This window comes from Ochotona princeps, chromosome 3, assembly GCF_030435755.1.
Source record: "Ochotona princeps isolate mOchPri1 chromosome 3, mOchPri1.hap1, whole genome shotgun sequence".
Classification (NCBI taxonomy): Eukaryota; Metazoa; Chordata; class Mammalia; order Lagomorpha; family Ochotonidae; genus Ochotona; species Ochotona princeps.
The window spans coordinates 112,855,668-112,879,163 of record NC_080834.1 but is presented as its reverse complement, the minus strand read 5'-3'; positions in this window follow the sequence as shown (position 1 = coordinate 112,879,163).

The window sequence follows — 23,496 nt, the reverse complement described above, 5'->3', positions numbered from 1 at the left end:
TATTTCCAATTGTATTTTGTGGAAGAGTGTTGAAAGTGGGCATCTTTGTCTTGTTCCAAGATATGAGGGACAATGTTTTCACCTTTTTTCAATTGTAGATGTTACTGCTTGTTGGTTTATTTTATATAACTTCCAATTTTGAGGTATGTTCCTTCCATGCATATTTTATCGTGAAAGAACATAGAAGCTTATCAAATGCTTACCCTGAATCTATTAAGATGATCTTAAGGTTTTTCCTTTCCATTTTATTGATGTGCTTTTTGATATTTATTGATTTGCAAATGCTGAGCCAGTCTTACATCTCAGGAAAAAGCTCATTTGATCATGTTGTATAGTCTTTTTGATTTAGTACTGGATTTGATTTGCTAGAATTTTGCTAAGAATTTTTGAATCTGGTTCAGCATTAATGCAGGTCTGTAGTTTTCTGTTTGTATTCCATCTTTAAATCTTAATTTCTATAAGGGTAACAAATTTCATGTATTTTGTATACACATTTTTTAAGAACATCATGATACTTCTCACCCTACTCTAACTTATTCCTTTAATCCTTTCCCATTCTACTTCTTTTCTTATGTTTTTTTTTAATTTTTGCAATGACAAACTTTGAATTTACTTTATAATCCCAAGCTTATCCCTCTTCTAAATAAAGAATTCAAAAAGTAATCATTAGAAACAAACATTGTTCCTCAGAAATGTAGAGGAATTACAAACGATAATTGTTAGGTTTGGCAGAGTGAGAGTGAGTCCTTATCTTCCCAGGAATTTCTGCAATGCCTTACAGACACAGCTGAGGCCTTGTCTCACCCCAAGATGAGTACACTGTGCTACTGCCACCTCCTCCTCACTCCCGACCCACATGTCTAAGATATGTAAAGGCGCAATGCTGTGTGCCTGATGCGGTCACTCTGCCATGGGCCAGTGGTCCTGGACCATCTCCTGCCAGGGATCAGTCTCCCAGACTCTCTCCTCTGATTAATAAAATCCCTTACCTAAAATAAAAGTCTCTCAATCACCTCTTGACCTAGCCATAATCAAGTCTCAAAATGTCACTTCCATTCATATACATTATATGTTTTCTATTCTGTATGTTAGTTACCACAAATAAAATACACATTTGTGTTTGTGGGCTGGCTTATTTAATTAAAAATAATGGTTTCCATTTCCATCCATTTTGTTGCAAAATATATGATTTTATATTTTTTTGGTGAGTTCTTAGTGTTCCATTGTGGATCTAAATGCCACAATTGCTTTTATCTGATGATGGGCATCTTGATTGATTCTTTATCTCGGGCATTGTTCATTGAGCTGCTCTGAACCTGAGGGTATAAATAGCACTTTATGATGCTGACTTCATTTCCTGTGGGTAAATCCCAGGCGTGGAATGGCCATGCTAGTAGTTTAACCATGTGATTATTACTCTAGAAATCTGAGCTATGGCATTTGTTATTTTTGCTTGTTTGTTTAAATTTTTGAATGATAGCTATTGTAACTGAATGGGTGAAAACTGAATGAAATACCATCATTATTTTTATTTTCTTTTTCCTGGCAGCTAGTGATATAGAGCAACTTTTAAAGTGCCTGTTGGTTACTTGTATTGCATACTTTGAAAGATGCCTGCTCATATCACTTGTCCATTTCTTAACTGTATTGTTTGTTTCATTGCTGTTCAGTTTCTTGAGCTCCTTATATATTCTGATTATTAATCCTTCACCACTTGTACAGCTTGAAAATGTTTTTTTCCAACTCTTACTGATTGTCTTTTTACTTTGCTGTGTATTTCCTTTGCTGTACACAAATTTCTCAGCTTGATGTAATTCCAATTTGTCTATTTTTTATTTTATTGCCAGTGCTGGCAGAGTCTTATGCAATAAGTCCTTCTGTATTTTAATGGCTTACAGTGTTTCTTTCCAGTAATTTTATGGTTTAAGATCATGGGTTTAGCTGTCTGATCCTCTGTGAGTTGATTTTTGTATAAGGTGTAAGGTAGGGGTCTTGCTTCATACTCCAGCATGTAGAGATTATATTTTTCCAACACTATTTGTTGAAGAGACTGTCCTTTCTCCAGGGAAAGATTTTAATTCCTTTATCAAAGATTAATTGGTTACAGATATATAGATTAATTTCTTAAGGGTCTGATCTGTTCACTGACAACACGCCTATTTCTGTGCCAGTAAAAGACTGCTTAGATTATAATTGTCCTGTGAAATATCTTGAAATACAGTGTTCCATGCCTCTGGTTTTATTGTTTATGATTGCCTTAATTATTCTGTGGCTCTGAAGTCCCACATGAATCTCAGGATCATTTTTCCAGGTCTGAGAAAAAAAACATAATTGGTATTTTGATTGAGATTACATTCAATCTGTAAATTTCTTTGCATAGTGCGGATCTTTGATGGTGTTTGTTCTTCCAATTTATGTACAATGAAGATTTTTTTTCACTTTTGGCATTCTCTCTTATATTTGCCTTAATGTTTTGAAATTCTTCATTGTAGAGATCTTTCATGTGCTTGATTACGTTTATTCCAGGGATTTTTTTTTTGTAGTTATTTTCAATGGGACTAATCCTATAAGTTCTTTCTCAGCCATGCCATTATTTGCATATATAAATAGCATTGTTTGTATGTGTGGGGTGCTGTGTGTATAATTTTTTTATACTGCAATTTAGCCAATGTCTCATGAGTTCCAGTAATTATTAGTGAGTCTTTCGGTTCTGCTCTTTGCTCAGGTTTTGTGTCAGGATTATATCTTGTATGTATGAAAAGTTTGACAGAGTTCTAGCCCATGCAATATCTTGCTACAGAGTGAAAAGTATGGGAGTTTCAGTAGCTAAGCCATCATGTACTGGACTATTTCTTGAAGGGATATCTTTAATTATTATTGCAATGTTGTTGTTCATTACAGCTCTGTTTAAATTATTTTAATTTTATTTTTTAATTTTTTATTGATTACATTGCATTATGTGACACTGTCTCATAGGCTCTGGGATTCCCCCAACCCCTCCCCCAACCCTTCCCCCCATGGTGGATTCCTCCACCTTGTTGCAGTATTACAGTACAAATTCAGTCAAGATTTTTTCATTGCAAGCATAGAGTCCAGCATCTTATTGTCCAGATAAATTCAACGGTGTCCTGGAGAGACCATCTCTGGTCTGAAAGCAGAGCTGGCAGAATATCACCGGGATCAATTAAAAGTCACAACATAACATCAACATCAATTTACAACATTATGGAATTAATTGACATGGTATTGAGTAACAATATGTTAAAAAAAATACAAGTTCTTAACCACATCCTGTGACTACTTCATTGACATTTCAATCTTAGTTTATACACAGAAGTGGCTGCTATACACCTTAAAATGGCTCTAGGGTACTATTCAGCTGTCTCGTGACTATTTTCATTTTAGCATTCAGCAGTTTATAGTGTTGAAGCTTAATTTCTGAACTTGGTAGATTTTAGGATAGTCTAAACTGGCTTATAACTCTAACAAGGCATATGTCAACAGTTGCAGTGCAGAACAGTTTTAGGAGGGGTGTGCAGAGAAATCTTCAATACCTTAGTGAGGAGTAACTAATCTTTGTGTCCTACCTAGTAAGGCATATGTGAGTCCATGCTGACCATTTCCTGTCTGGTTCCAAGCTTGCCTTGTTTGTCTCTGTCTGTCTATTCCAATTTGTGTGTGTGTGTGTGCATGCGTGCATGCATGCTTGTGTGTGTGTGTGTGTGTGTTTTGGGGTGGAGAGCTCCAGAGCGACCCTGATGGTCATTGCAATATAGGGTGGGGATCCAAGGTTGGAACTAAGTGAGGACCAGAGAAAGCTCTTCTCCCTAGTCCTGACAGAAGTTTACTGTTCTGATAAGCTTGGGTCCTGTAAGCAAAGGTTTGGGCTTCTTCCATCCTATGTGGTAGATCCAAATGGGGGTGGATGACTTCAGAGTTCTTGGCCTCTGAAGGCATTCCAGTTCCCCGTGGTCTCGTTGGCAGTTGGGATGTAGTCCTTGGTGCCTATAATGATAGTCCTTGGCGAGGATCCGAGAGTCCCCAGGGTTGGGATACACACCTCCTCCTGTCCACCTGCTCCACCCTGGGGTCCCCCCCACTACTTTGTACATATGGCATCCTGTTAAGAGGTTGTCAGGATTGCTCTTGATTCCACCTGTATATCTTTGTAGTTTTACTATTGTCTAATGCTGATTCGAGTCTGTTGTCCATAAGTTACCTGTTATGTTCCTGATAGTTTATACTTCATGTCTTACTCACACATTCTAAGGAGATGGAAGATTTCTCTGCTCTCCCTCCCCATTTCCGAGTTGGGACAACTGGATTGCAGCTTGCAGAATAAAGAAGCAACACCCGCACCTGTCGCATTATACAAAAATCAGCTCAAGGACCTAAATCTACACCCAGAAACCATCAAACTATTAAAGGAAAGCATTGGAAACACACTCCAAGATAGAAACAGGGAAAGACTTCTTAGAAAAGTGGCCTAAAGCAAAGGCAACCAGAGCCAAAATGAACAAATGGGACTACATCAAGCTAAAAAGCTTTTGTACAGCAAACTAAACAATTAACAAAGTGAAGAAGCAACCAACAGAATGGGAGAAAATTTTTGCAAACTATGTAAGTGATAGGGGACTAATATCCAGGATCTACAAAGAGCCTCAGAAACCCAGGGACAGAAAAAAAAAGCCCTGTAACAAAATGGGCAAAAGAAATGAACAGATATTTCTCAAAAGAACGGGTTCAAATGGCTAACAGACATATGAAAAGATGCTCAGACTCCCTAACCATCAGAGAGATACAAATGAAAACCACGTTGAGGTACCACCTAACTCCAGTGAGACTGGCCTACATTCAGAACTCAACTAACAACACCTGCTGGCGTGGATGTGGGGAGAAAGGCACCCTCCTTCACTGCTGGTGGGAGTGTAGGCTAGTACAACCACTGTGGAAATCAGTCTGGAAAGTGCTTGGAAAATTGCGAATAAGCCTGCCATATGACCCCACTATCCCGCTCCTAGAAATATACACAAAAGGAGTGAAATCTACATGTGAGAAGGGGATATGTAATCCTATATTTACAGCAGCACAACCTACAATAGCAAAGACATGGAAACAATCCAGACATGTGTCCAAGGAGGAGTGGTTAAAGAAACTGGTACATCTACTCCATGGAATATTATTCAGGTATTAAGAAGAATAAAATTATTCTATTTACAACCAGGTGGTCCCAACTAGAAATCATTATGCTCAGTGAAATGAGCCAATCACAAAAGAACAAATATCATATATTCTCTCTCATATAAGGAAGCCAACATGGAAAGTGTAACTCCAACAGTCCATTCTATACTGTTTTTTTTTTTTATTGTTTTGATGTTTTTATTTCAGTCTGGTTCCATCCAAATAATCTCTTTTATCTAGTAGAATCCATCACGTGCTCATGAAGTATATGATGGCATCATTTTTCCCAAGAGACTTCTGTGTTTCCTTTTTGTCACGCATGTGTTAGTTACTCAGTGGCACGTTATTTTATTAGGGTGCTATAATTTGTTGTTGATGTTGTTGTTGTTAATGATGATGTGGCTGTTATGAAATCATGTCAATCCAAAAAACAGCAATATTATTTCAACCCCAAACAGCCTGTATCTCATGCAATAAGATATTGTGAAGTAACCAATGAACCAACAATCAATGTGTGTCAGACTGCTTATGATCTACATCAAAGAATTGTAAGACCTAATATACTTTTAAGACTCTGTTTAAATTTTCTATGTCTTTTCAATTTAATCTTTGTAGGTTGAAGTGGGGGTTTATCCACTTCTTCAAGGTTTTTTCAATGTGTTAGAAAATAGTTTCTTGTGATTGCTTGTATTTTGGTACTATTTTAATGTCTCTTCCTTGTTTATGATTTTATTTATTAGACTTTTTCTCTTGTTTTTCTTTTTCTCTTCTGGTTAAAATTTTGTCATATCAAAAAGAGTTTTTTATCACACTGAATTTATTTTTCAGTTTCAATTTCATTTATTTCTTCTCTAACCCTTATAATACCTCACCTAATGCTGATACTTGGCTTGATTTCTTCTTTTTCTGTATCCTCTGGTGCATCAATGGGTTATTTGAAACCTTTAGTTTTTTTATTATTATTATTGGAAAATCACATATAGAGAGGAGCAGAGACAGAGAGGAAGATCTTCCATATGATGATCCACTCCCCAAGTGGCCACAGTGACCAGAGATGCACCGATCCAAAGCCAGGAGTCTCCTCTGAGTCTCAAACATGGGTCCCCAGGCTTTGGGCCATCTTCAACTGCTTTCCCAGGCCACAAGCAGTGAACTGAATGGGAAGCGGTGCTGCCGGGATTAGAACTGGAGCCCATAGGGGATCCAGTCACATAGAAGGTGAGGACTTTAGCCACTATCCTACCATGCTGTGCCCAGAAACCTTTAGTTGTTTAATGTAAGCACTTAATGTTATAAAGTTGCCAATTAACACAGCTTTTACTTAATTCTTCAGGTTTTGATGTGCTGTGTTTTCATGCTCATTTGTTTCAAAAAAGTTTTTGATATTTTAAAAATAATTCAGGGACCTACTAGTCATTAATTCACATATTTTAAAGACAACTGTATAAATATTTTTGGACATTTTTGTTAATTTCTAGCTTCATTCCTTTGTCCTCCGAAAAGGTATAAGGTATGATTTCAACCTTTTTAAATTTACAGAGACTTATTTGTTCTTTAGCATGGTCTAGTCTTGAAAATATTCCATGAGTGTTCTGTAGTTGTTGAGTAGAATGTTCTACAAGTGTCTGTTATTTCAATTTGCTTAACAGTATGGCTCAAATCTGTTATATCTTTGTTGATTTTCTATACAGGTGGTCTGTCAGTTGTTGAAGTCCAGCAGTATAATTATATTGGAGGTATAACAATATTTGCTGTATCCATATGGGTGATCTTGTATTGGTTGATATATGTTTATAATTGTTTATATATATGTTACAATTGCTAAAATGGACCAATCATTTTATTGAGATTTAACATCCTTTGTCTCTTGTTGCAATTGTTAACTTTTCTCAATATGTATTGTCTTTTTTTCTTTTTTAATAGGAAATTTCTTTGTTAATTATTTTCCTTAATAGTTTCAGAAAGAGGAACAGACTAATCTCAGTTGAGCATAATTGGCAATTGGCAAAATCTAGTGGAACAAATGTTCTAATTGCTAAGGATTTAGCTTTTAAAGCTTAGCCATCTAATATATTAAACATAATCCTGAATAAATACATACACAACTTTCACTTAGTACAACACCTTTCTCACTTCAATATGGAAATATTTTCATTAAATATGATTCCCAGAGGAACAAATTCCCTGGACAGTATAGCCAGGAGGACAATGCACAGAAAGAAAATTTCAAAATAAAACTCTGTAGGATAACTTACTAAATCTAAGGAATCATTCCAATATACTAAGAAATACAGACAGTTACAGGAGAATCAAGATGGCAGAATAGGGAATGGACATGTTTAAACAGATGGAGAAACAATAGCCAGTGTGAAGAAGAGAGAGCACCAACCAGGAAATAGGAGAGGAAAGCATGACAGCAGAGGGGCACCTGGAAACTGGCAAACATGGGAAAGCAGCGGACACAACAGTGACCAATAACCCAGCGACATTCAGTGAACGGCTATCTGAACTTCCCCAGCAAATGGAACTCCCCAGCAACAAGGTAGAAAGGAACATTCACCAGGAGCTCAGGGGATGAACCCAGACAAAGAACTGCCCATCCTGCTGGTCTGTTTGATCAGGAACAGAGACAGAGTGGCAGGTCACAGATGGGCAGTTCAGGAACACGCTGGATTTCACATCCAAGTCTGTCCCCTAGATTCGAATCAAGTGCCATCTTATGTAGGAAGGCAAAGGCTATGGGACAGAACTGCGTATGCACTGAGCTGGGAGTGAATTCATTTCTGGCTCAGTGAACTGCAACAGCATGGCATCATACAGGTGGGTAGCCTGATAGGTCTGTGTGGCCTTCAGACCTGACAGCCAGCAGATCAAGAACTCTAGTAGTGGCACATTAGGCACTACTTACAGTGTGTCAAAGGCTTTAAACTTTTAGGGACAACAATGAGCTGCACGTTGCTGAGCTGGAAAAGAACTCAGAGAGTTCAATGCATTGCACTAGTTACACAGGAAAAATAATACCAACTATGGCATCATATGAGCCAAAATAGGTCCATGTGACCCTCAGATCAAATGACCAACAGGTTCTGGCAAGATCAGCACCACTAACAACCTAGCTATGCAGGACACTTGGTGTCTCCTTAATCCTGGGAACTGCTCTAACAGGAAGTGGGAGAAAGGTTGTACAGACAACAATGCAGCCTCAGCATAGTATCATAGGAGGTGGTGACTGGTGAGTCAGGAGCTGGGGCTAAGAAAGCCATGGTGGAAGAATAACACAAGGCATAAAACTCACTGGAGGGAGTAGCACAAGTGACTTTAAACAAAGAGCCATGTACCAACCACAGTTGTAAAATCAAATTGTAGACCTGTGTGTGATAGAGCTTAGAACCCTGCCCCAAGAACAATCTGTAAACCAAAAGTACAATGACCAAGAGCAAAAGAGACAAAGGCACAATGAATATTACTGAAGACTCCCCTGCAAAGGAGCAAAAGCCTTTGCCAAGCTCAGAGCTAAATGAGGAAGACATCAATAAAATGGGGAACACAGAATTCAAAACTCTTGTTTTAAAGCTTCTTATCAACAACAAGAAGCATGTAAAGCAGGGATTCAAGGAATTTAAGGGTTATGTCACACAGGAAATGAATCAAATGAAAGCTGACATATCAGAAATTAAGATTACAGTGGAACAAATTAAAAGTACAGTGGAGAGTCTCCAAAATAGAATGAATAAAGCAGAAGAAAGAATCTCAGAATTGAAAGATGTTTCCTGTCACCAGGGGGAAATAAACAAAACGCTGGATGAAGAGTTAGCTCAAGCTAAAGAAACATATTCAAGAATTGGAAGACATGATTAAAAGGCCAAATATAAGAGTAATGGGAGCCCAGAAGATGTAGAAAGAGAAGCTGGGATTAAAGGTGTATTCAATAAAATAAAAAGAGAAAATTTCCCAAATCTAGAGAAAGAATTGGGAAACAACATCCAGGAGGGGCACTGAACTCCCAAGAGGGTTGACCAAAAGTGATCTTCTCCACGACACATGATAACCAAGCTCTCTTCAATAGAACATAAGAAAAAGATGCTTAAATATGTACGTGAAAAAAATCAATTGACATATAAAGGAATGCCAATTAAACTCACAGGAGATCTCTCACAGGAAGCTCTACAGCCCAGAAAGGAATGAGTGACATATTCCAGATTCTAAAAGCAAAAGATTGTTGGCCCACGATAATGTACCCAATAAAGCTTTCCTTTGTCTTTAAAAATAAAATACAATTATTCTACAGTAAAAAAGTCATAAATAGATAAATAAATAAACATTGTTACAAATGCACTGATAGGTCTGCACGAACAGTTTCTGGATGAAACTGAAAATGCCAGACTCAGTAATAAGATACACATGAAGAAAAGGTGAACATAATCTTGCACTATCTCAGAAGCCAAAGATATTCTTTCACTGTAGGCTGCACTCAGGGATTAAGCTTCATTTTTTTCCTCTCATAAAACTTTCCCATAGTTAGGCACTGTATAACTGTCTTATCCACAAACAGTAAGTTGGTCATTTTAGAAAGGAGCTAGAATCTTTTCTTGATCACCCACATGAACCAAGCCTTGGTAATGTCAGGTGGAACCAAGTACTTTGGTGTATCAATGTCAACAATCTGAGAGCCTGAGACATTGTCTACAATCACCGGAACTTGATCAGGATATTTTGCTGGGATCTTGGCAGAGTCCAGGCATCTGTGTTCTGGTGACTGGTCCTTCTTGAGCATCCAGTTTGCGGTGGCCGTGGTGAGGATTGGACAGAACTGGCTGTGGGAACTGCAAAGTTCAGTGAAATAACTACAACAACCATGGCACAGGTGGCACCAATATATATTTTCTTCTGTATATTTTTAGAATGATTGACTTAAATTCTGTTATATCTGATACAAGTATCACTAGTCTTGTCTATGTTTGATTTCCATGTATTTCATGTGTTTTGTTTGATAATACTTCATGGTGGGGAGCTGTTCCGTGTGCTTTAGAATTTTAACAGAATTTTTAGCATCTACCTAGATGCTCAAAATTATATCTAGATATTGCCAAATGTCTCTTGGTTTGTCAATTACTGAGAAGTGTTGATGCATATGACAGTTTCAAATGCACTTGAACACAATGTATATGCACAGGTTTTTTGTGTGCTATTTTATAAATATCAGGTCTATTGTTTTTGGGTTTTTGTGATATATATATATATATATATATATATATATATATATATATATATATATATATTTCTACTTGAATCTAATTACTGACAGGTGCCTGGAATGATTATGTACTACTTGTGTTTTAAGTTTAATTCTGGCAGTTTAAATCCATGTATTTGAAGCAAATTTTGTAAAAGATGTGTTTATTCTCATTGGAAAGGCAGATTAGATTTGCAGAGAAAAGGAGAGACATAAAGATCTTCCATCTGTTGGTTCACTCACCAAATGGCAACAACAGCTGGAACTGAATTGATCCAAAACTAGGAGCCAAGAGCTTCTTTTGGGCGTACCGTATGGATGCAGGTTCTCAAGGCTTTGGGCTAACCTCAACTGCTTTTATTCAGACCACAAGCAGGGAGCTGGATGGATAGTGGAATAGCCGGGACGTTTTTAGGCATCCATATGAGATCCCAGCACCTGCAAAGTGAGGATTTAGTCATTGAGGTGTGGTGCCTGACCCAGCTCTAATAAATTTTGATTCACACACTATAGAGGGGTTTTGTTGTTGTTGTTGTTGAGCATTTTAGTATGTCAAATTTTTCCTATTTACCTTAATATTATTCATTCTTGGAATTCATTAATACTTAAGTATAACATTTATTTCTTGTCCAGGTGATTTAAGATACACCCCTTGTCTTTTAGTTTTCACCAATTTTAATATGGTGGTTTTTGGTATTCAGGCTGATTGAAACTCATGGAATCACTTGTGCCTATGGTTTCATGTTTTTCATCAGGTTCAGAAAGCTAATAACCATCATCTCTTCTAGGAGTTTGGCTCACCCATTATTGATGTTTATTATCCACCTTTGTCACTAAACATTTATAACTTGATTATTTAAAATTAAAAGCATTGAAATAAATCAGTCTGTGCTTTTACAAACGAGATCGTTTTTAATAAGGCCACTAGAGCAAGGACTGAGTCAACAGGATGTAGTGGACTTGAGTCTACATTTCATTATAGTATAAATTCAGTTATCTGTTGTGGTCAGATATTTTGAGAGGTCTATTAGGGCTTTCCCTTCTGCAGGTGCTTGAATCAAAACATTTTCAAGATTCCAGACACCTGCGTATGCTTCAGAGTTTAGCTACTCTCTTTAAGAACAGGTAGACAGCATTGCACCTCAGTTTTCACCCGGATTCGATCTTGGTTGAGCTGTTTTTGCTGTCTAGTCCTGCTTCCATGCTTTCCAAAAATTGAATAACTGCTTTTAATGCTGTTATCCTGCCAGCATCCCTTAGAGGGCAAGGACTGTATACGCTTTGAAGACTACAAACACCTTGAAAAGAGTGCTCTTTATCTTGCAGTCACTGAAAGTCAACTTTAAATTGTGTGCTTGTATGCTTTCCTGCCCTAACACAATCTCCTCTGAGCAAGATTTGTACTTAGAGGAGGCTCAGTGGAGTGTCTTCCCCGTCATTGCTTGGAACCACTTTCTCTGTTCTTTTGGAGGCTCACTCCCAGCACTTGGTGAATACTCACAAGCAAGGGTTGGCAAGAGGGAGCAAATCTGACCAGGTAGAATTCCTTCAAATTCTAGATTGTGTGCAGCCTAAATGAGACTGCTAACAGTCTTACAATCTATCTTTGTAACCACATCCTTCCATCCTTCATTTCATTTTCATGATGTACTTGTTATTCAGCAGCTTGTGTATTTTCTTTATTGTGAAGGACTTGGTACTTTGTGAATATTTGTCTCATTATTTCCTCAATACTTTGAAGAGTCTCATAAATTGTAACTGTTGCAGTTTATCTGGCTTTTTATCTTACTTTTTATGGGGGGATGATAGTCTTATTTTTATCATATTGAAAAGAAATACTATGTTTTATATTAGTATTGCTGTCAACCTATAATATCACCTTTATGTTTGAGACCTCTGGCATAGGTATAAATGAGACATATACTATAGCAGCTCCTGTTCCCATTTAAAAAACTTAGGGAATTAGATGTGTGTGTGTGCGTGTGTGTGTGTGTGCGTGAACTCTCCTTTGAACTTAGCAAACTGGGTTTTGAAGCACTTAAAATATGAAGGATGTTGGGAACAGGCATCTCAATGGCTTGTAATGTCCTTCTGGTTTCGTAAAATTCAAGTTTGAAAATATTTGGCAAAATATATTGATTCTCTGGCTGATAATAGTATGTCTGTGGCCTTTATAATTACTGATAGAGTCACAAAATATTTTTCCTTATTTTATATTTCTTATTTCCCTAAATTGCAAGAAATATTCCTGATGCCTAAATAGGTCTTATAAATTCCTTCAGTGCTCATATTTTACTTTACAAATTAAGTCATTCTCCATATTCATGGGCACATTGTTTTGGATATTGCAGAGTATGATTATGCTATTATACTTTTCATATCCAGGCTTTGTAAATTTACTGATTTTAGCATTTCCATGTGAATTAGTACTATTTAATTAGTCACACTATTTCTCGAACACAACTCAGGTTGTTTGTATAAGTCTTCTAGTATAATTATACAAACATTGTCATATACATCTGTGCATTTGTTAATATGCATAAGGATTTAAATAAAATTTCTTTATCAGCAGAAACCTTTTTTTGTGTTACATTAATATAACACAAAATATTGAAATAACAGCAGTTTTCTAACTTGCTTCTCCTGTTCAATATCCACAGATTCTCATATACATGGATAGTCTATTTGTTTTCTTCTGGAATCTGTTATATTTGTTTCTCTGCTAGATCTTGGCAAGTTGATCAGGTGCCTTGTCCTGATTGAATGCTGCCTGAACAAGCACTAAGTAGCAATTTGACACATATTTATTTTCCTCTGGAGCATGTAAATCTCTCCTTCTTGGAATGGAGTAGGCTATATTTTTTTCTATTTAGTTATTTTACTTTTCAAGCATGTGATTGCAAGATTTTTAGAGTAAATTCCATTCCAAAAATCTCTTTCATTGGTTTTATATTGGTGCGTACTCTTATAACATAAAATAAAATTGCAGGGAAACCGTGATGGACTATTCTCTTTGTTTCTATGTGTTATAACAGAAGTATATTGTAGTCTAATTGTCCAGTGTTTAATGAGCCCTGGCAGGCACTGTGCTGAATAGTTGATTTACACTTTTGGTTAAGTACAAACAAGGCTTGAAATAGTGCATACCACATTGAGATTGCACAAAAATAAATCGTGTATGAACTCTTGATTGGGTTAAACTGGAAGCAGTCTGGAGCCACTTACCCAGGCTTTGGAATGGCTGCTTCCTCTACAGATGTTCTTTTGTTATTGAAAGCAGTTCAGGATTCCTGAATTCTAGACCTGAGCAGCAGAGCCTTCCTCTTTGGCCTGGCAACTAGATATTTCTTTTGTTTGTTTGTTGTTTGTTGGGTGTGTGTTAAAGATTTATTTATTTTTATTGGAAAAGCAGATTTTTGGAGAGAAGGGGAGGCAGAGAGAAAAAACTTTCCCCTGCACTTGCTAGTACACACAAGAATCTGGTGTGGGAACACCTCAGACAAAGTTTCTTTGGGGATCTCCCCAATTGAGAGCTGCCGGACTCAGAACCCTAACCATGAAAAGACAGAGGACAGAACAAGTCAATCAACCACCTCGGCCATATGTTGGCAGTGAAAAACTGGGCAAACGGATACTCTAAGTAAGATGGACTATGTTGATCAGCGGATTCTTTAACGACCACTTCATGCTCAGAGTGGCAAGATTGCCAGCAATTCATAATTGTTGAACTATCAAAACTACTTGAGCAAGACCCTGGGAGCATGCCCCACATCAGGGACCTGGGGTGGGTGGGAGACTGGGTGGGGCTTCTCCCTTTCCTCCCACTTTACCTCTCCCTTTACCTCAGATACATGAAGGAAACAATGTGGAAATAATAGTCTTGCCCACTTTCCTGTAGCCCTTGAACCTTTCTACCCTAATTAACTATGTAAAGATTGTCAAAAATATAATTTTAAAAATGGGGAAAAAAAAGAAAGAACTTTCATCTGTTAGTTCACTTTGCAGATGACTACAATGGCCAGATCTGAGCTGATCCAAAGGCAGGAGCCAAGAGCCAGAAGCCAAGAGCCTCTTCCAGGTCTCCCACATAGGTCCATGGTCCCAAATATTTGGGCCTTCTACTGCTTTCCCCGGGCAGTAACAGGGAACTGCATGGGAAGTGTAGCAGCCAGGTTTGGTTCCCATATGTGATCTTGGTGCTTAAAAATGAAAGATTTGCCAAACTAGCCATTGTGCCAGACCCTATACATCTGTAAATAGCAACATGCAAGCAAAACCATCAAACATGCAACAAAAATAAATAAATAAAAGGAATTAAAAAAAGATTAGCTCTATCACTTGAGACCTGTCACTTGGCACTGGTACAATGAGACTTGTAGTCTCTAAGCATGTATTCTTTTGCCCTGCTATATTCATGCTCCAGTGAGAAGCTGCTCTGTGTTATAGCATCAGGATGTAGAAATCACAGAAGGCATTCTGCAGGTACAGAGAAAGTTTCAGGATTATGCCTTTATCCATGTTAGAGATTGATATTGCTTTATAGTACAGGAAGAATTTAAATGGTAGGAGCAATTTGTTGAGAGAAAAAGACACGTTAATTGACTTGTCAAATGCTTCCTGCCAGATAGTATGACTGTTATAGATTTTGCAGTATAATGGAGAGTTTCTCAGTAGTGATGGGAGTCTTTTATTCTGCTTGTTTTCCTGTTCTGATTCATGGTTCTGGAGCTACCTGCAAAGTTTACAACAGGTGCATATGGTGGGTCAGAAATTTTTACAATGAGAAATGACTCATTGATTTTGAGATTTGCATATAGATCCAGACGTATAGTACAATTTTTTAACACTGGCAATGATACGGCTTTGAATATAAACATTGAGAATAATTGTTATTAGTAAGTAGTGATTTAGTTAAAATTTTAAGATATCAACTGCTCTTATCAAACCTTAATGGCCTATAATGGTCATTAATATTGATTTTAATATATATGTATTATTATATTAGTGGTTGATTTATAGTTTTTTGAAGAACATGAAAATAATTTTGATTACATTTTTTGGCAAATAACATTTGAGAAAGGATTGCATTTTGTATTGATATTTTAATTTTATCTGTTTCTGGAAAGTGAATAAATTTTATGTATTTCATGATGCCGATTTACAAGCGCGTGACACATCCCTTCTCACCCTCCCACCTGCCTGCATTCCCCACACCCTCATGTCCTTTCCTTCCCCTCTGCCCCTTTATTATTACAATGGTGTGTTTTCATTTCAGTTTGCATTCACAGACTTAACACTCCAAAATGTAAAGACATAAACACATAGCAAGTAAGAACAACAAAACTACTGCGTATCTTTAAAGAAAATTATCCTATCTAGATAGTTTAAATCATTCTCCTTTACAGAACACTAGTTATGATAAATAGCAGATATAATAATGGAGGAATAAATGCTGGAGTACAATCAAGAAAGATAAGTTTTATCTTACAGCATATAGGAACTTGTGAATTTTATTTATTTGTATTTCATTTCATATTCGAACATTACTAGCTAATAAGGAACATGCACATGTGTGCATAATCTTTACCTTTAGTGATCTTTGCTGTTAAAAGAAGGTTATGTGAAAGCTGTGACTGTGCATATTTTTCAAGTCTTATTGTTACAAAAGATGGATTTGTCAAGGTAAAAGGATAAATATATGGCCTAGCATGTTAGCCTAGTGGCTAAAATCTTCACCTTGTATCCCATGTGGGCACCAGTTCATGTCCCAGCTGCCTTACTTCCTAACCAGCTCTCTATTTGTGGCCTAAGAAAGCAGTCAGGGATGGCCCAAAGCCTTGGGCCCCGAGGAGACTCCTGGTTCCTGGCTTCAGATTGGCTCAACTGCAGCCTTAATGGCTGATAGAGGAGTGGACCAACAGACAGAAGATCTTCCTCTCTGTTTCTCCTTCTCCCTATATATCTGACTTTCCAATAATAAATAAACAAATCTTTTAAGAAAGAATAAATACATATACTGTAATAATTTAGTAAACTGATATTTAGTGGCTAACAATATAGCATTTCAAATATTTAATTATGATATGTCTAATCTGGTATCTAATCCTGTACATGTTAATATAATATTACTTCTAATTCCACAAAACAAAACAAAAAAGAAATTGGTGTTTTATGTTAAAAATTCATTCATTTCCAGAAGCATAATAACAGTATTATATAATAATAACATGTCTATTTTTCATAAAGATACTTACAGAATTATTTAGCAATTTACATCGTTCAAAATTAGAAAACTGCTTTAAAATATAACCAAATAAATCATGGTATTTTTTCTTATTTTATTGTCTTAATGGAACTCTGAACGGAGCTGGATATATGCCACAGTTGTAATTAAGATTCGATGAAATACATGTATGTACATATGTATATATATGCCTTTGTTTACTTAGAGTTTATTATCTTCTTTGCCTCAAAATACATTTTGTGGCACTTTCAAAGTTTGGCAGGCCCAAGAGCACAGGGGTTAAAGTTATGTGTTCTGAACAGAGTGTGTTCTCCGTTTCAGTTCTACAGTCTTCCTAGTTTTTTGACTTCAGATAACTTAGTCATTTATAGTCTTAATTTTCTCTTTTTAGAAATGTCAGAATTACTACTAACACTGACCTCTTAACATTGGAATAAGGATTAAACGAAATAAGACATTTTGCTTAACACAAGGCTTGGATCAGATCAGGCACTCAAGAAGATGCTCACTTCTTAATAGCATTTGCTAGTGCTTGTTTGGAGGCTATATAGTTTCTTGAAAACAGAAGTGATTGCTTTCACTTGGTTATGGAATTGGATTTTTGACAATATTTTAAAGTGCTTATTCTCCCCCGTCCCCATACCCCAGGCACTCAATAACTTATAACTTTTGTTAAAAGTTCGTATTTTGTTTCCTTTTCCTTCCTTAGCCGTCACTTCCCCTCCCTTTCCCCTCTGTTCTTTCTTCCATATTTTCCTGAAAAGCAAGTGAGTGTTTCTGGTTTGGGGAGTGAAGCTGAGAACAGGGGAATGCTCCTTACTAGATGATAGTGGCAGAGAAGACTTAATTAAATTTTGAGACAGGATGGCTGGAAGTAGGAGAAAAGGGAAGAGTATGGATGCCAAACGAAAGAAAATAAGAAACTATAAAGAAAGAATATCAAGAATAACAGAAAGAAAATGCTTTCATCTGTCATTTAAAGTGACAGGCAATGGGAGAAAACGTTCTAATTTAAAAAAATACTCGATATTCTCAACTACATCATGTAAATAAATTTCAGTATTAGAGATAGAAATGAAGGATACATAAGCAGCAGAAAGCTGAAGGCAGAGAGATTAAAAGGCAGAGATGAAACTAACAGTGATATATTTGCTGTCTCCTGGAATTTCCCTGATGGGATCATTTCAAGTTAGAGATAGTGGGAAAAATATTCCCTCTCTCTCTCTCTCTCTCTCTCTCTCTCTCTCTGACACACACACACACACACACACACACACACACACACACGTTTCAATCAATGATTAGACTACTTAATAAGTCAGTAGCTCTTATGATTTTTCTGTAGTGTCACATAACATTGCCTGAACAAGAGAGGCTTCCAAATGGTCTTTGGTCAAGACACTGGGTTTAGCTGCTCATTTTCAATGTCCATTGATCGAGGCTCCGGGTCTTTGGGCACACAAAGCTGTACTCCTCAGCTGGTTTTCGGGGCTTCAGAGCTCTGAAATGACTACAGTCTTACTTCTATATGTGTAGCACAGACTAAACGTTCAATATTATATATTATTTTGCTTCTTTTGACTTAACAACTTGGAATATTTTCAAAACTGTTCTTTCAGCCTCACATTTTCATGCATACATCTTTTTACATGATTCTCTTTCCTGGATTCCCAAGAGAACTGTAGCCACTTTTTTCTATCCTGGCAGTCTTTTCCAGTCCCAAATCCCATGTGACTGAGAAGAAACCAATTGTTACTCAGGCAAGAAAGTCTGGCGTTATGTGTTACTGCACAGATGAAATGCCTGTGAGAGGGGACGCATCTGTCATGAGGTTCCATTGTATATTCTCTCAGAGTGAAAATGTAAGGGATGGATTTAGGATCTTGTTTAAAGCTGACCTTCTATAGCAGCTTTGCAGGTTCACAAGTTGGAAAGGATAGGCCAAACCAGCAGTAAGTAGCTTTTCTTTCTGGGAATAGAGCTGCAAAGAGGCAATTCCCAGAGCAATTTAAAGAGAGAAATATAACAGGAAAGCTGAAGAATTGCTCCTGAGACCCATCACGTTGGAGCTTGATGACATCTGTTGTAGTGATGTATGGCTCATGTACTATGCCTTTATTTTTGTTGTGAATGATCATTGGTTGTGTGTGCTGCAAACATAAGTTCATCTCCATGCTGGGAGAAAAGGTGAACTTTGGGCAAGCATTGTTTGATTAACAGGGAGGATTGTTAGACAGGTTGCTAGACAGGTTGGCAAGAGTAAGCCAAGGTTGGGGAGGACAGAGGAATATTGACGAGAGCTTTCACAATGGAAGCTTTACAATTGAAAGTGAAATTGAAAAAGAAAACAATGACACAGGAATGCAGAAGCAAAACCATTCTACCATGGGGACTTCAGCTCAGTTACAGCACTTTCTTACTAGTCTGCATGGAGACTGCGAGGGAGCACTGACCTGTTCTAAATGCACAGAGGAAATCTCAGAGGATTGTCTGCTGGGAAGAATTTTGTTACTACAATGGGAAGAAAAGGCTTAGATGACAACCCTCCTAGGAAAAGCTAGGAGGCAGATGTAGGCAGCTTGACCTGGCTGTGAAGAGGTTTTTCCCTTCATGTCTAGGGGGGAAACCTCAGGGTTTGACACGGTGCCATTGGCTTGGCATCATTTCTCGTAACTGCTTTTATCAGGTAGATAGAAATCCAATCACATACCTCTTGAACGCTAGATCGGGGAATTTCTCCAGTTGCATCTTTCTTTCATAGACTTTGAATTTTATCGTTCATCAGTTCATGTGTCATTTGTCCCTGACTTACTTAAAGATCTTGGTCTCTCAGTTTCAGTTTATAATAATGCTTGGGATTGGGTCATCCCATTTCAAATCGCAGTCTGTGTCACCCTATAATAAACTGCCTTGTGGAGCTGACTGGCAGTTCTCTGAACTGCCACTTTAGGTGCATGATTCTGAAATCTGTGGAGCTTGTTCCTTGGGACACTGTGGGCTGGATCCACAAGGCAGGTCATCTTCCTCTCATCAAATTCCAACACAAAAGAAGTTAAAGTCAGAATTTGAAACAAGCACATTTACACAGATATAGATTGTTTGGGGAATATAATGAATAGAACAAACAGCTGGATTTATTTTTATTAAGACCTCTGAAAAAATTTTTACCCTATGTTTGTTCATTTTCTTTTGATACAAAAGAATAGCACAAACAGGGTAAATTATAAACAGTCAAGGTTTATTTGGTTTATGCTTCTGGAGACTGAAAAGTCCAGGATCAAATGGCTGCAGCTGATGCATGCCATTGCATGGTAGAAGACATCACACAGCAAGAGGGTTGGGGGTGGTTGGAGGGCGAGGCTGAGAGAGAGAAAGAGAAACAGAGAGAGAGAGAGAGACAGAGACAGAGAGAGGGGATAGAAGGCTAAACTTCCAAAAGAATTAACTTATTCCCATACCAGCATTAATCCATTTCATGAGAATGGAACCTTCATAGTGTAATAATTTTGTAACAATCCCATTTTTCATGAGAATCACAATGGGGACATATTTGCATGTGACTTTGGAGGAGACATAAAACCATAGAAACATCCATTGGGAAATCAAAGAGTGAACTAGGACTGAAACCCAGGCACTCTGATAAGGGATGCGGGCATCCCAATCAAGGTGTTATCTGCTGAACCAAGGAAAGTGCTTTTCTATGTAGTAGGAGCTCTATACCCAAAGAAACCAAAGTGTGTTGATCTTTGAAGTGATTGATTAAGTGAATTCTAAATTACTGATTTAATAGCAAAGAATAGCCAACTGATGAATTGATAGGGAACAAAGGCTACTATTTAGGGAAACAACAGGTTCAGCTCCCACCTATGCTTGAGCTACACAGGAACATCGCATATATTCTCTCAGCTAATTCTCTCAACAATCTAAAACAAGATTACTCTTATTTTCTACATTGAAAATAATGAAATGACTTCATTTGTATAGAGGTAATGACAAGTTAGGATTTGAACAAGGGTTGTTTCATGTGCCTGAACATTTTACGTGTGTTATTCTTGCCACAACATAATGACTTAGACCATATCATTATCTCCCTTTTAGAAAGAAGAAATTTTAGGCAATCTGAATTCTGGAATTTGAATCACCACTGGAATATGTTGTTACTCTTAATAACGTGATAACAGTTGGTTGAATCTAATAGAAAAAGCTTGTTTTGAAAGAAATTGAGGCTTGAAAAAATACACATGATTTATTATTCTGTGGACCAAAGAAGAGAAGTTTTGATTTGTAGCTTTGTTTTATCATTTATTAGCTATATGCCCTTGGGCAAGTACATTAAATTGTATACCTGAGTTTCATTATCTATAAAGTGTGGAAAATAACACCAGCTTCCCTTTCTCATAAAGCTTGGAAGGGGAAAACACAACAACTGTGAACTGATCTGAAGTTGTGAGTCATGCAAATCTGTACTTCTGCTTTTGTTATTATTTGGAAAAGACAACGACTAGAAAGATAGTCAATAATCTGAAATTGGTACAAAATGGATTATTTTATGGTTACATGAAATTGAATTATTCAGAAACACGGTTTTAAAGTTCAAAGGAGATAGGAGTTTGCCTTTACAATCAAAATGAAAATTAAACATACTTTAAAACCGAACATAATAAGGTAACATATGGTCCTGAAGTATAGGTGTCCCTTGAAAATTATTAGGGCTTTTTATTTCTTCAGTTGAAGAAAAGAGAGTAAGCTTGTAAACAAGACAACCTGTGGGTTGTCAAAGTACAAAGGATTTTCTCACTAGAAATAGATGCAAGCATATTTTTCCCAGTATATTCTTTTGGATCTTCAAGATGAATGTAAGTCTATCTTGTCTACAGAATTGAAACTGTACTTCTCCATATGGTTATTAAGTATGTTTTTAAATAAAATATGCACAATTAATAAACCTTTATCTTCCTTAGCTCAAAGAAAACGCAACAAAAGAGAAATTAAATGAAAACTGATTTAACTCCTATAGCAGATTTCTAAAACATGTTCATTTGAAATAAAATTTTAATTCCAATTGAATAATTTCTTTCTTTTAAAAATACGAAGCCTTTCGTTCAAGTCTAATTTAATTATACTTTCAAATTACTTGCAAAGCAACATTGATATTTTTCGGTTTTCTTTAATCTTTGCACCCATTATAGAGAATGACCAACGTTTACTTCTTAGAAAGTACAGGTTTTTTTCTAATTTAATTAGCTTTTTTCTTTTTTATTTTTTTTTAATTTTGATTTTTATGGTACATTTCCATAGGATCTGGGATATCACTACCCTTACTCCCAAATTCCCACCCCCTGACTGACTTTTCCCATAGTATTACAATAGTTTAGTCCTTCATATGCAGTCATAAGTTCATTTGTCTGTTATTTAAGTGGTTGGTACAGACAATGTCAGACAGTCCAGCATCCCGTTCTCTAGATATGTCCAACAATTTCACTGCGAGTCCACTTTTAAATTGGAAGTAGGGATGTTTACTGCATTGTATCTTAATATCTTAATATGATAGTCTTTAATACACTATCACTATACATTCCCTTAAATGAGAAGCCATGAAACAAAGTCAGCAACAGGTATGAAATTAAAATGAAAAGTTATAGTACCATGGAGTCAAAAATGTGCCACTGAATAACCAACACATGGGTGATGAAAAGAAAACGCAAAAGCCTCTTGGGTAAAATGATGCCACCCTGCGATTCGTGAGCCAGTGATAAATTTCACAAGAGAAAACAAACTATTTGGAAGAAATGAAAATGAAAAAAAAAAAATCTAAGCACATGGGATGCAGCAAAAACAGTATGGAAAGGGTTATTGAGCTTACAATTTGCATGATGGTTGACTTTTACCAGAGAAAACGTATCGTATTTTTTCTTTTAGAATTGACTTATTTTACTGAGCATAATGGTTTCTAGTTGGGACCATCTATTTGCAAATGGTATAATTTCATTTTTAATGGCTGTGTAATATTCCATGGAGTAGATGTACCACAGTTTCTTTAACCACTCTTCTTTGGATGGACATCTGGATTGTTTCTATGTCTTTGCTATTGTAGATTGTGCTGCTGTAAATATAGGATCACAGGCCCCATTCTCATATGCAGTTTTTTTTCCTTTGGGTATATTCCTAGGAGTAGGATAGCTCGGTCATATGGCAGGTTTATTTGCAATTCTCTAAGCACTCTGCATACTGATTTCAATAGTGGTTGTACTAGCCTGCACTCCGAACACTACAATTTTATGGATGTTTCATCTTTAGAATTTTTTACATTTATACCTTTTATTCCTACTATGCAAAGGAATTTCTGTATTGAATAACAATGTCTGTTTTACTCTTAGCCAATATAAGGGAGTGATAAATTTATGTTGACTACATGTGTTCTTGGCACTGTAACTCATGTGTGTCTATCTCATATCTGTCCCTCTGAGAGGTGAAGAGGCTGAATAAAGAAATCCATTGTCTCTTCATTTTCACAAAGGAGTATAACATAGGGAACCATGCCTAGTAGGAAAGTTTATAATAATTTCAAAACATGGTAAATGGCTGCTAAAGAGAGAAGCTGCCATGAGAATGAAGGGTGGGCAAACCCAGGATTATACAGAGTATGTTTTATTCCGAATTTAGGGACTGAGCGTGTGCTACAAGATAAAAGGAGACATATTATGAGACTGGAGGGGGGATAAAAGGGTACCGTAAGCACAATTAGCCTTGACCAACAAGAATATACTAGTAGTTCTTCAGAAATATTGCAACTTACAGAGGCAGTCCACACATCACTGCCCAGCACCAAAACTGCGGA